We start from the raw sequence: 15,777 nt of genomic DNA on the forward strand, positions 1-15,777 counted from the left end.
CCATGAAGCCGATACGAATTTCCCCTCCGAGACATGACAGGGTTTAGCAGAACCAGAGAATGCAGCAGGTATAGCCACCTCTAAGTTAAGCACACTATAAATTACAGCACTTATATATAGGTAAACCCTTCACCTCTAGGTAGAGCACATATCACAGCACACTTTTATATGGGCAACAACCCTTAGTTTGAATGAGGTACGGTACATACACAATGCACTTACAATAGTCACACACACACGCACTCTATCCGACCAACTGGTCCACGTGAATATTTAGGGAATCACCTCCCGCTACCAGTCAACTCTCTCTCTCGCTGTAAATCCTCCGCCACCATCCCCCTAGGTACATCAGTACTCAGGCCTCATGCACAATAGGACACTTTATTACACAACATAAGTAATTCATGCAGGGGACTAGGGGTCTCTAATTGGGGGGAATAATCGGGTACCGTAAAGGTCTTCTGTAGACGTAACTCAGTCACCCTCCATATGAGGCACGGCAAATGTGAACACGGTATGTCCTATCACACACGTTAAACACCCTCCTTAAGTAAGTAAGTAAGTAAACTTTATTTGTATAGCACCTTTCTCAGATAAAATCACAAAGTGCTTCACAGAAGTAAATAAATTAAAAATGTACACAGGGGATCTACCTTGGAGGGCTTTAAAAGTTAAAACAAGAATTTTAAAATAGACACGATAATTAATGGGGAGCCAATGTAGAGTGGATAAAATGGGGGTGATGTGGGCACGCCTACTTGTCCCAGTTAAAAGCCTTGCCGCTGCATTTTGAATGATTTGCAAGCGGTTTAGCACGGATTTATCCAGACAGGTAAAAATTGAATTGCAATAGTCCAGGCGTGATGAAATAAAAGCATGGATGATCATTTCCATTTCAGCTCTAGAAACAACAAATCTTAATTTGGCAATGTTTCTGAGCTGATAAAAACATGACCGTGTGAGCTGGTTGACATGGCTGTTAAAAGACAGAGAGTCATCAAAAATTACACCTAAGTTCCTCACATGAGGTTTGACACACTGACCCAAGGGTCCAATCGAATTTTTTATAATGGGGATGATGTGGTCGGGAGCGATAATGAGGGCTTCTGTCTTACTTGCATTAAGCTGAAGGAAATTATCAGCCATCCAGCTCTTGATGGCATCGATGCATTCATTAATAATGCAAACACTATTACACTCACTGGGCTTAAAAGAACAATACAATTGGATGTCATCCGCATAAAATTGATAAAATATTCCATTAAAACGTTTAATAATCTGGCTTGGGGGAAACATATATAGGGAGAACAGCATTGGCCCTAGCACAGAACCCTGCGGAACCCCACAGGACAGTGCAGGGTAGAGTCTGACATGAACTGCCCCACTGACACAGAAAAGCTTCTATCAGCTCGGTAAGATGAGAACCATCTCAGTGCCGACCCAGAGATCCCAAACACATCATTGAGCCTACGCACCATAACCACATGATCAACCGTGTCAAAGGCTGCGCTGAGGTCCAATAAAACTAATAGTGTGTGTTTACCATCATCTGCAGCCATTACAATGTCATTGGTAACCTTAAGAAGGGCTGTTTCGGTGGAATGAAATTTCTGAAAGCCTGATTGGAATGGGTCATGCAGATTATGGGTTTCTAGAACCATGAGAAGCTGCTCAGCCACAATTTTCGCCAGCACCTTGGACAGCAGAGGTAGTTTGGAGATTGGTCTGTAATTCTCAGGAAGAGAGGGGTCTAGGTTAGCCTTTTTTTAAAAGAGGTTGAACTATGGCATGTTTAAAAAGGCTAGGGACAGAACCTGATGCCAGAGAGCGGTTAAGGGGCTTAAGGGGCACTGCGCTTTATACAAAGTATATGCCTAATCACACACACGGCCCGCTAATCACCCTCTCAAATAGGCACTCATAGACAATAGATCAACTGTACACTAATTACGGAATACTCCCCAGGTCCTAATTACCCCTCCCTCTTGTTTCCCCTGTTCCCCTTCAACTGATCCCACGATATGTAAAATATACCAGCCTGGGCTATATAATAAATAGGGCATATGAAGGACTAGCCAATATGCAGGTTAATTAAGAGGCACGGTATAATACAGAGATAATAATTATAAGATACACAAGATACCATATACAATATATATATATACAGTAGGCCTATACAGTTATAAAAATAGATCATAATACAAAATCCTATACTAAGTGCAATGTGGGTAACAGTGGACTTAACTCGCCGCACGGCGCGACCCCCCCCCCCCCTGGGGGTCTGTGCTTGCCTGCTTGGACCCCGTCCAACTCTCCGGGAGAATGCTCCGGCGAACGGTGGTCCACCAGGTTGTAGTTGACTTGTAACCTAGCAATCGTACCCGGTGTCCGCGAGGACGTTCCGAGTATAATGTCTTTAGGAGCGAGGTAACTCAGTGAATCCACAACTAAAAAGATTGGTTTTATCGGGTATCACAGTAGCTAAAAAACTGATCGCATCACGTTGGTTTCAACCGGAAAAAATGTGCCGGAAAGTGTGGTTTCTTACATATCTCGATGTGATATATCAAGAAATATCTACAGCAAGAATTCTGGGGCTCAATGAATCCAAAATGTCAATGTGGTTAGAAGTGGTGGAGAGAATAAAAGCTAGCCTATAATGGTGGTGTCTGGTTAGGAGTGAGGGATAATGGAGGTACTATCCAAGAGGGGGTCCGGGAGGGGGGGGTTCGAGCTGGAGCATATGTGTGTAGGTTTATAGATGACAGGTATTAGGGGTATATTATATACTAACATTTATATAATTGTAACTTCGCTGGATATACACTGTATACGGTTAAAATGTTATTATTGACTATTTTTGTTTTATCCTGTTTCTGTACTTGCATATATTTTAACCACCTTTACTGAAAGTTTCATTATACATTGTGTGTTGAGTACTGACTTTTAATAAGTTTTGTTTTGCAATAATAAAAAAAATTTAAGGAGCGAGGTAACTCAGTACCCTCTATATCCCGTCCCTGTCTGTCTCCAGGAGGGTAAGCCTCCCCTCCTCGCGCTACTGGAACCTGTGGACGGCTGGCTAAATTGTCTTCGTCGCCGGTGGATAACAATCGACTCCACAATCGACCCCACCCCCCGCCGGGCCCTAACAGAGTCTGGTTACCGCTTGTAGCGAGGTGCTCCAACCCCGATATCTGAGTCCCACTGGCTTATCAATAGTCTCAGCGTCTCATCCCCGCGCACAATCAGTAACACCTGAGTTCAATAATGACAGCCACTTGAGTCCCTGCTCCTGACGTCATTACCCGGCCCATTCACATCACATATCTATAGACCTGGGCATTGTTGACCGGCCCGCGAAAGATTACATGATAATAAAAAAAATTCAAAAAAATTTACTTTTTTCTTTTCATGTCAACGTTCACACGCACAATATACGCTTACCTAGGATTTGACTTGATTCAACAACAAAGCAGTCGGGGCAAGCCGAAAACGGTCGAAAGTGTGGTTATTTGAAGTTTTGATTATTTTTTTCACAACTGAGGTAGGTAGATAACATTCTTAGAGACTAAAGTACAGAAAAAAGGTACCGTTGAGTACCGGTATCGATTCACAGGTACCGGTACTGTATCGGTTCAAATGTGAACGGTACCCATCCCTACTGAACACACAACTGCAGGGCAAGGGCATTTTTGCTCATGAAATGCATAGCCATGTGAAAGCCTTCATGACAAAGTTGCAATTAATTTCAAGGCAACTAGGCAGCAACAATCTCAAACACATGAAAACCCTGAAAGAAGTCAAACCATCAGCTGATCACCGGCACAGGTACTCATCCATGTTGGGAGCACTGCATGATGAATTTTCAAGGCGTTTTCAAGATTTCAAAAAGGTTGAGGATGAAATGCAGCTGGTTTCCTCTCCCTTTACCTGCAGTGTTGATAGTTGTTCAGCTTGAACTCATTGACCTGCAGTCTGATTCACTACTGAAAGAGCACTTTAAGTCAGCATCACTGCTAGAGTTCTACTCTGCTCTCAAGGAGGAGAACTTTCCAAACATGAGGAGACATGCTCAGAAGATGTTGGTTCTCTTTGGATCCACCTACATATGTGAACAGACATTCTCAGTCATGACGTTTACCAAATCCAGGTACAGATCCTCTCTCACTGATGAACATCTGGCAGCTGTGCTTCGCATCTCCACCTCAGACATGCAACCTGACTTTGATGGACTTGTTAAAGCTCAACAGAGACTGGATTTATCACACTGAATGAAAAAAAAAGAACTGAATAATACTAAAATGTGGAAATATAACAAGTGAAATGGGACATTCTTTTTTTTGCACAGTTCTGAAAACATTAAATGTTTAATATAGGCATGTAAAGTAAAAAAGGCTACAAAACTGGGACACTTTTCTTTACACAGTTCAGTGACATGTCTTGTTTATTTTGGCTATAAGATGATGTGATGTCTTTAGAAAGCTAAGAAAATCCGTGTTTCAATAGTATATGAAACTCAAAATGCCCTTTGTTATTAATGTTTCACATTTTGTTTATCATTTTGGAAATAAATTCTATTTGAATAAATGATATTTTTGAAAGCTAACCTCACCTTTTAATTGCCAAATAATAACATACACTCTTACCAGGGGTCAAAACAATGCCATTTACTGCTTTTTATATAGAAATAAAATGCATATTATGCATAATTGAGTTTGGAATTTTGGCCCGGCCCTCCAACATATTTTCAGTTGCTCATTCGGCCCCCTGGGAAAAATAATTGCCCACCCCTGATCTATAGGCTAATGGATTTATTTATGTGCACTAAACCCACTGACTGCTGTTGCTTGCGATCAATGGGTCATTAGGCCACTGGCCTTATCGACTCAGAATGTTTCTCTCGCGATATCACCAATCATAATGAAATTGCTGTATAAACCACCTGGAGTATTATAGGTGGCCAAACTGGCGAGGGAATTCAACTTTTTTTTTGTTGTGTATAACGGGGAACTGTATGAAATATTCCATGCAGCTTTGTCCTGGTAATACTAATAAGTATTCCAATATTATTTGGGCGGCTAGGCGGTGTAGTGGGCAAGGCACTCGCCACCAGTGTGGAGACGCTAGGATTCGCGTGTTCGAATCCAGCTCTCCACATTGTTTTCAGTTTAGCTGGTCGTCCGCAGTAATACACATTGGCCGTATTACGGGGAGGGAAAACTGAAGGGTGGGGATCGAACGTTGTGAACAAGCGACTCCTACAAGTCGGTTGGTGCGCCTGCGCAGTAGAATCAGGAAGTGTCGGGGGCAGCGTGAGCCTCCCACGCGTTACTCCTCGCCACTGAGAGATCGAGCTGCGCAGGTGAAAAGATGCGACTGCTGTTACCTCAAGTACCGGAGGGGACTTGTGCTATGTATGACTTAGTCCACATTGCAGCCGGCTTGTGGGAGGCAAGAAACAGCGTTCGTGACAGGGGAGGGTTGAATTGGATGATACGAAATTGGGATGGGAGAAAATATAGAAAAATGGGAGAAAAAGTGGATCAAAAAAAGTATTCCAATATTAATCGAGTTCCTTCTCATCATCGTTGTCCATTTCATCTTCATCATCATCATCAACAATGTACAGTAAATTACCAAGTATGGCTTTGTCAACATTCCAGTGTACAGTGTCAATTGTATGTATTGAGCTGTACTGTACCCATTCTGCAATCTGTTAATAAAGTTTTCAATCAATCAATCAATCATTATCATCAGCATCATGAGAATGGCAGATATCGCCAGAGAGAGGCTGACCAGAAACACAAAGGTTGCTGCTTTAATTGCTGCCACTGCCAGGAGGGGGTATTCCAGTTGGTGACTGGGGTTGTATCTATGGCCCGCCATCTCTGCCAAAGTGCTCTTGAGCAAAGCACTGGACCGGAAAACTGGCACAGGGGAACCGCACTGCGGGCGACCCGATACAGCATGTTCCCACCTTTTCTGTTGGGGAGTACAACATATTTTATATAGGAGGGGTAATGCAAAAATATCAATGTATCATATCAACAATAAAGTAATCTTCATCATTATCATCTCTTTCACCATCATCATTATTATTACCACTGTCATCGTCGTCATCATCGTCCTCATCTTTTGATTTGAGTGGTTTACCAGCCTTTGTGACTTTTCCAAGAGAATGTCTCCCTCTTGTGGCCATGGCAGAGAATGTTGTGAAATCCATGTAGGCCTAGTTTTCACTAATATAAGGTGAAGCCTGAGAAGTGGCTAGAAAACGATTCTCGTTCCCACCTCTCGGGGGACTACTCAATTTTCACTCTGGGTGAAAGGTCAATTGGTGTAGATTTATGAATAAAAAGTTCTCCATTTAGAATCTGCCCGGTTTTAAAGTCGGGACTAGATCTTTCCTTGCGAATGGATACTTGGCCACCGCATAGTTTTATTTGACGTATTGGTGCGAGTTCTGTCACGTATCTTGCACTCGACCAATAGCAGCTCTCTTTGCCAAGATACAGACCACAATACATTTGTGTAAACAGTAATGTGACTTTATGTACAGAATGATTTTCAATGTAGAGTTATTGATACTACAATTGTTAGTGATATCATGGAAAGTTTGACAATTGAAATTCACTCTGCTAAAGTTAAGAGTATATTTTTGAGTTGCATATATAGAACGCCTGGTTCTTGCATTGATCAATTTATGAATACCATAGGTGATATTTTTGAGAAGGTATGTGATAAAAAATCTTTTTTTGTTTGTGGTGACTTTAATATTGATCTCTTAAAATGTAATGAACATAAACTAACAACAGACTTCTGTGGGATATTCGTGGATATCCTGATGAAGAATGTTCTCAGTCAACCGAGGTTTGGATAATAACAAAGGTTTATTAACCAAACAGATAGTAAGTACATAGAGAGAATGGCTGAGGGCTTCCCCCAGGTGATCAGCTGAAATGACCCAGGTGAGAAGACCTCGATTGTGGTCGGGAGGAGCCCTTTATAGTTCAACAAGGGGGGGTGTGTGGTCCCATTTGATAGGTCAATTGGGGGGGGTACAGGTTTGGGGAGAAAGGGGAGGGGAATGTCTTATTCCACAGAGAGGGGGGGGGGGCACAGGTAAGGGGGACACAGGGGAGGGGAGTATATTTACATGAGGACATTATATTATACCACACTTCTGTAATGCAATGTTTAGTTTTGGTCTCTGGCCCCTTATAAGCAAACCCAGTAGGATAACTAAAGATAGTGCCACACTTATTGATAACATATTTACGAATGTTCATGGCCAAGCAACAAGTGGTTTGTTCTTAAGTGAAATCAGTGATCATTTTCCTATTTTAGTGATTCTACATAATTTAAAGGAAACATTTTCAGTTGATGTAAGTGAACCTTCTTGTAAAATTGTAAGAATTAGGACACCAGAAATAATGGAGGCCTTAAAGATGGACCTTACAAACTACAACTGGGATGAGGTGTATGTTGACGATCCAAATCAGGCATATGATGCTTTTTTGTTGACGTTCACAGAGCTATACAACAAACACTGTCCTATTAGAAAGAGCTGGGTGAAGGATAAATATAAAGGAAAGCCACCATACGCAAAGGGCGTGCAAAAAGAAAAACTTACTTTACAAGAAATATTTACAACAAGTAAAAGCGAAGAAAAATATAAGCTGTATAAGAACAAACTTCAACTCATTCAGAACGCAGCGGCCCGCCTGATCTCAAACCTACCGAAGTTGGCCCATGTCACCCCACTTCTTAGGGACCTGCACTGGCTCCCCATTGCTGCACGAATCCGCTTCAAGGCCCTCGACCTGGCATACCGTGCGGCAAAGGGAACTGCTCCCGTCTACCTCCGGTCAATGGTCTCTAACTACACACCCTCAAGACCCCTACGCTCTGCATCTTCTGGCCGCCTCAGACCCCCTCCTATCCAAGCTCCGGGAGGGTCATCAAAGAGAAGTCGCCTATTCTCAGTCCTTGCCCCACAATGGTGGAATGAACTACCCACCCCAGTTAGGACAGCCAAAACACGTCCAATCTTTCGCCGTCGACTAAAGACGCACTTCAACCATTATCTGAATTAAAAAAAAAAAAAAAAAAAAAATCTAACCCTAACTAACCGTACTGTCATGCACTTGTCCTAATACTAACCTAGACTGTAGCACTCAACACTTTGATGAACATTGTTGCTCAGCTGATAGAGTTGTGCCCTTCCTGATGGCTTGTCGTACAGAACATGTAAGTCGCTTTGGATAAAAGAGTCAGCTAAATTACTAAATGTAAAATGTTTAAATAATATTTTATAATTTTTTTTAATACTACCGGTAATAGAAATATCGATAATTAGCGATATCGGTACTATATGAAAATTTTTATCGTGATAACATTTTTGGCCATATCGCCCAGCCCTAGTTCAATTAACCCTTTCACTGCGACAATACACAGAAAGTTAACCCTTTACTATCACACTACCGACGCTTACGCCATTAATGTAAACCAATGCCAAGGCCAAGAGAATAATCAAAGACTCTAGTCACCCAAACTACTGCCTCTTTGAACTGCTGCGATCAGGCAAGCGCTACCGGAGTCTCATGGCCAGTGCAGAGAGACTCAGAAGGAGCTTCTATCCCCAGGCCATCAGGATGCTCAATGACAATGACACTATGTAACAACCCATCATCTACACACACTGCACACACATCCACATGTACACACTCACTTTAAACAAACACTCACCTTACCACTCACTTTAGACACTTTATATGCATCTATTATTAAAAAGATTTGCACTACATTCATACCTCATTTGCACCCTACCCTAAGTTTGTACCCCATCTCATTTCTGCATTGTACCCCACTGTTACTCATTTTACTCTGTGTTGTATATATGTATATTGACTTTACTTACTTTCTTTTTTACTGTATGTAGCACACTATCAGGGGCTCTTTCAGAAATAAGCATTTCATATAAAGTATTCTGTATTTTGTTGTGACATATAATAAATAAACTTGAAACTTGAACATTTGTACTAGGGGTGTAACGGTACACAAAAACCACGGTACGGTACATACCTCGGCTTTGAAGTCAAGGTTCGGTACAGGTTTTCGGTACAGTGGGGGAGAGTTTGGCTTTCCATGTTCCACTCAGGGGTGATGTAGTGTGCAGTAACTAATTGTACTTGTAGGGCTGTCAACGAATATTCTATATTGAAATGAATAAATTAATTAAATAATGATTTGTTGTATTCGTTCGGTACACTACACAGCCGTTCGGTACGCGTGTATCACTTCCGCAAGGGATTTAGTCGGATTTCGGTTTCCGGGTTCGCCTGATTGGCCGCGACGGCCACGTGACACGCCGTAGCACGCCCCGCGGCAGCGGCAGCGTTGCCACGCTCGCGGCGGCGTGGACTTGACCGCGAGGCTGGAGTTCACTTCCCCTTTCACATCGCGCACATACCTTGTCTAGCTGGCACAGTCTCTAACAGTAACAGTAAGAAGCATTTTGGATAAAAGTATTCTGTACTTCTGTATGACAACAATGTATGCCTTTCAAATGTTAAATGATAAATGATTAAATGATACACACTGAAATCTACGCTCTCTCATCCTGCTTTCCACAACGCGACAATATTATTAACTGAGTTACCATACAATATACAATATACTATGCAATGTACTAATATACAATACGGCTCACTTTTCCCACTTCAATGACAGAGCTGCTGTTTAATAATATTGTCGCGTTGTGGAAAGCAGGATGAGAGAGCGTAGATTTCAGTGTGTATCATTTAATCATTTGAAAGGCATACATTTAACATTTGAAAGGCATACATTGTTGTCATACAGAAGTACAGAATACTTTTATCCAAAATGCTTCTTACTGTTACGGTTAGAGACTGTGCTAGACAGGATAAGTATGTGCGCGATGTGAAAGGGGAAGTGAACTCCAGCCTCGCGGTCAAGTCACGTGGCCAATCAGGCGAACCCAGAAACCGAAATCCGACTAAATCCGTTGCGGCAGTGATACACGCGTTCGGTACGGTACGGTACACACTGAAACGGTTCGGTACGGATACGTGTACCTTTACACCCCTAATATGTACACATACCGTATGATTGGGTTGAATTTAAAGAAGGTAACGGAACAGAACTCACCAGGTAGCAGCGTGAGACGGAGCGCTTCAGGGCCTCTGAAGACACCCCTCTGTAGGCTTCATCCGCTGGGAATAGAATAGAAATACTTTAATCATCCCGAGGGAAATTTGACACTACAAAATCGCTCACAGTAAACATTTAGACATTTAGACAGAACAAAGTCACGAATAAGAATAACAAAACAAGTTGCCTAAGAATAAGAATAAAATAGGCCTAAGAATAAGATAATAATAATAGAGTACGGACCGGGATTCACATTTCGTATGTTATGTATATACATTCTTGTATAAAATATACAGTAAAAAATATACAGTAAAAATATACAGAAGTCTACAGTAAGTGTAATATTGAACAGTGTTGTTTTAAAAGTAGAAGTCCAGGAAGATGGTAACTGTCACCCTGTGCTCAGTGATGCAGTGAGGCACAGTGATGCATCGTAAAGGCTGATGGCTGTCGGAATGAAGGACGTCCTGTGCCGTTCAGTGCTGCATTTAGGGAGTGTTAGTCTAGCACTGAACATGCTCCTCCCGTCAGCCAGGTCTGTGTATAGTGGGTGGGAGGGGTTGTCCCTGATGGCCTGGAGCTTAGCAAGGTTCCTCCTCTCTGCCACCATCGCTAGAGAGTCCAGCTCCACCCCAACCACGCTACTGGCCTTCCGCTACTGGCTCACAGTCCCCGCTCACAGTCCGCTGCCCCAGCAGGTCACAGTGTACAAGAAGGTGCCCGCCACGTTGAAAGATAAACAAAGCGAGCAGTGGAATTTAGATGCAGGTTTTACATTATCAGTAGCGCTCAACAGGGGAACGCCACTAGGGTTGGGTACCGTTCACATATGAACCGATTACCGGTACAGGATCCAACGGTACCTTTTCTTCAGCACTTTAGTCTGTAAAAAAACGTATGGACGAGTGCTTTCTCGAGTGAGTGAGTGAGTGAGTGGCGTGGGGGCATCCTAGTGGTGCATACCATATACAGGCCCCCAAGGATTCCATAATTCCATGATCATGGATTATTTCGTGGATTACTAGACGTCACGTGGAAAGGTTCATGCACCATGAAAAAATAAAAACGACTATCCTACAGAATATTTCCCAAATGTCGCCCGTACCCTAATATCAATCAGAAAATACGACCAGGAAACGTTTATGCTGCTCCTTTGTTTCTCCTCTCCCTAGTGTCGTGAGTGTATCTGGGCAGGCCCTGTTGCCTAGCAACTTGCAGACTCAAGCATCAGACATCGCTGGCTTTCTCTACCGTCGACAGTACGCAGACCTCTGCTGCTGTCCAAGGTCCTGAAACAACGTAGCAGACCTCTGCTGCTGTCCAAGGTCCTGAAACAGCACAGACCTCTGCTGCTGTCCAAGGTCCTGAAACAACGTAGCACAGACCTCTGCTGCTGTCCAAGGTCCTGAAACAACATAGCAGATCTCTGCTGCTGTCCAAGGTCCTGAAACAACATAGCAGACCTCTGCTGCTGTCCAAGGTCCTGAAACAACATAGCAGACCTCTGCTGCTGTCCCAGGTCCTGAAACAACATAGCAGACCTCTGCTGCTGTCCAAGGTCCTGAAACAACATAGCAGACCTCTGCTGCTGTCCAAGGTCCTGAAACAACATAGCAGACCTCTGCTGCTGTCCAAGGTCCTGAAACAACATAGCAGACCTCTGCTGCTGGCTTGGACCTCAGGGGGGCGGGTTCTCAGCATGTTTTTCCATTTTTCTGTTTCTTTTCTTCTCTACTTATGTAGTCTTTATTATGCATTTACCTTTTATTTATTTTTTTCTAAAAAAGGAAATATTGTTTTTATAATATTATGTTTATTCAAATAAAAAAAGGAGGACAGACACGTTTGCACAACATAAGCATTAGCTATATGCAAATACAATTATTTGCATATTTTACATATCTGTAGGTGTGCTTGTAAATTAAGTCCATGTGCTGATCTTTCATTGAAATTAGGTTTTGGAGACCGAGCTTTCTCACAAGCTGCACCCCGACTCTGGAACTCCCTCCCTGAGACCATCAGAGACTCTCCCTCACTCTCCACCTCCATCATGACTCTGGAACTCCCTCCCTCCTCTCCCTCACTCTCCACCTTCATCATGACTCTGGAACACCCCCCCTCAGACCCTCCCTCCTCTCCCTCACTCTCCACCTTCATCATGACTCTGGAACACCCCCCTCAGACCCTCCCTCCTCTCCCTCCTCTCCACCTTCATCATGACTCTGGAACACCCCCCTCAGACCCTCCCTCCTCTCCCTCACTCTCCACCTTCATCATGACTCTGGAACACCCCCCCCCCCCCCCTCAGACCATCAGAGACTCTCCCTCACTCTCCACCTTTAAATCCAGACTCAAAACCTACCTGTTCTCCCAAGCATAGAACCCTCCCTACCCATAACCACCCTCCTCCAACCTACCACCTCCCTCTCCCCTTCCCCACGTTCTCTCCGTCTTGGTGTGGTCCTTGATGACCGGCTGGACTTCTCCGCTCACACCGCCTCAACAACCAGAACCTGCAGATTCTTCCTGAGCAACATCAGAGGGATCTGCTCCTTCCTGACAAAAGAAGCGACTTAATTAACTACTCCTACAATCAACGTCGACTAAAAACCCACTTCTTAAAAACAATATCTGAAATGTAAAGAAATGTAATTAATAAAAATAGAAAATGCACTTTGCTACTAAGTAATTTAATGTGCCTATATTACTACCTACTATGCTAATGTATGTCTATACTAGTGTTGTCAAAAATAGATTTTTCGATACATATCGATTCTGAATATTTAAAACGGTTTCAATACTCATTTCCCGCAATATCGATATTTAATTATTCAAAAGAAATAATAGATTTTTTTTTTGTATAAGGAAGTTGCATTGTTCATTTCAATACCTGTAATAGTACAGTAGTCCACACACACACACATGTGCATTCAGTTAAGTTGGAATATGACTGTAATACAAACAGTTCAGTTTGTCAGGTACATGCAACACAGATTACAGTGCTTACTTAATTTCTAAGATTATATCATTTAGTTATTTTTAAATGTGTGATCTAAAGATAAACAAAGGGTTTTAAAAGTGTTATATTTATCTTATAGTACCAGAGAGAAGCTGAGGAGAATCAACCAGCAACAAAAGCTAAATTTATAAAAAGATATATATATATTTTAAAGGAAAACTCCAACATTTTGGGAAATTAGCTTATTTAACATCTTCCCTGGAGTTAGACAAGAAGATACATACCTTTTTTGTCTCTGTGCATGCATTAGGCTTAGGGAACAGCCGCTCCGTTAGCGTAGCTTAGCTTAATCACTGGAAGTGGGTCAGACTTGTACCCTGACGTTCCCTACAGTGCCCTACAGTCAGGAAATACACTCCAACACGTTCCTGTAAACATGTTGTGACCTGTGTATTTACCACGTGGAGAAATAAAAAATAATTGAATTCGACAATTACGTTTTCTAAGCAAATATACTCGGAACTATTTTTTGCCTAACCACTCCTCTCTGGGCGCAGTGATTTCAGTGCTACTTTCTAACGTGACGCCGTGTTTGTTTACATTCTCATTTCATTCAAATGATCCGAACAGATTGAAGTTTATGGATACCATGACTTAAAATCCTCTTACCTTGACGATTAAAAGCCTCCCCAATTTAGAAAACAGTATTCCCATGGCTGGTCTTGATATGCTGCACGCTAACGGAGCTAACCAGCAACCGGACACTCAAGCAGATAACGAGGGTAGTAACTTCCGGTCGGGGAGTTCCAAAATAAAAGAGCGACGTCTATAGCAGCGGAAATACGTACATTTTGTACATTATCTAACGTTAACACGAACCTAAACTAACTTTAGGTTAGTTGTAACGTTAGTTTAGGTTTGCGTTAACGTTAGATAATGTACAAAGTGCTTTTTATACAACAAACAGGAGACCAATCAACTGAGGAGACATGAGAGTTTTAGAAAGAAAAGTGACTATTTATTTGTTTGACCTTTGATCTATGATCACCGATTGGTCCACGTACTTCCTCTGGGGGCCGATGTCAAAACAATTCCATCAACTTGAAGATGATGACGCTGCTTCTTCCTCCCTGAAGCCTAGATGCTAACTTGGGATTGTATTGAGAGGTGCAGTCTGACGTCACTCTGGACCGCCAGCGAGGTCCACCCGTATAGGGATTCATCATGGGGGGAAATGGATTATCGGCTATTGTAACAATTCTGCCTCATGAACATTGGCAAGCTTTCAATTTTTTTGCACAAAACGAGTTCCCTTCCATCACTAACATTATTGTTTAAGCATTTTTGGTTGAAATAAAATTCTGCGGTTTTATTTTACGATTAATTTGCGAATATTTTCACGTTGAGCTATAGATTGTGGATGAATACGCACAGCAAGGTACACTGTGCAAATGTTGATGCTTTATTCGTTTTTAAACGAGACGATTTAGAAATGGGCAATGGGGGAAATACGTTGCAATTTTGCGAGGTGGACCGGCCGGAAAGAGCACCGACGTAACCACTACACCTCCCTAGAGACCAGGAAGTAACCACCACACCTCTCTAGAGACCAGGAAGTAACCACTACACCTCCCTATAGACCAGGAAGTAACCACCACACCTCCCTATAGACCAGGAAGTAACCACTACACCTCCCTAGAGAGAGGTTGTATTCATACACTTAAGCCCTCGAGACATCCTCTTTACAGTACTATGACCACCACAGTAAACCACTATACTGTGTCATATATAGACCACTATAGCACTACAGTTTCTGCATTCAAAGAAAATATCACATTTTGGAGCCATAGTTTATAGGTCCAACTGCAAGAAACAATGAGTCACGACTCAAGGTCCCTATATCATGAAGGTTTGGTCTCTGAGGTCACCCAAGTGGAAGTAAACACCTACTGGCGCCTACTGAGACTAAGAGACCAGTGTTTTAAATGTTTAATTTGCTTTAAAAAAAATAAAAACGGAATCCTGAGGTCCCAGAGGTCGCTCGTCTCCCACATCGTTCTCGATGAAATGTTGCAGATGTTCAGACTTTTTTTATTTTATTTTTTATATATCTTTTTCCCCCTCCATTTTCCTCCGATTTTCTCCCCTCCCAATGTTAGTCGTTATGCCAATTCCCAGTCCCCTTCCTGGTCGCTGCGCACTTACCCCCCACAGTCGGTCTGGGAGAGTGGAGGCTATCACGTGCTTCCTCCGACACACGTCCAGCCAATCACCGCTTCTTTTCACCTGCCAGCGCGGATATTCTCTGAGAGGGCGTAGCGTGTGGAAGGATCACACTATCCCACTCAGGTCCTATCCGCGCTTAGCAGGCGCCCCGACCGAACTGTAGGAGTCGCTGTTTACAACGACCTGGACCCACCCCGCCAGCTTCTCCCACCCTCTAATACAGCCAATTGTATTAGTGTGAACGGCCAGCCAAGCTGGTGACAACGCCGGAGCTGTGAGCTGGATTCGAACAGGCGAATCCTAGCGTCTCCGGGGTTGGTGACGAACGCAATCTCCGCTACGCCACCTAACCGCCCTGATGTTCAGACCTTTCTAAAGGCCTTGGTCCAAGAGTCTCTTCAGAGTGCCACGCCAAG

This window comes from Notolepis coatsorum (genome assembly GCF_963971535.1).
Source record: "Notolepis coatsorum genome assembly, chromosome: 15".
NCBI classification, from domain to species: Eukaryota; Metazoa; Chordata; class Actinopteri; order Aulopiformes; family Paralepididae; genus Notolepis; species Notolepis coatsorum.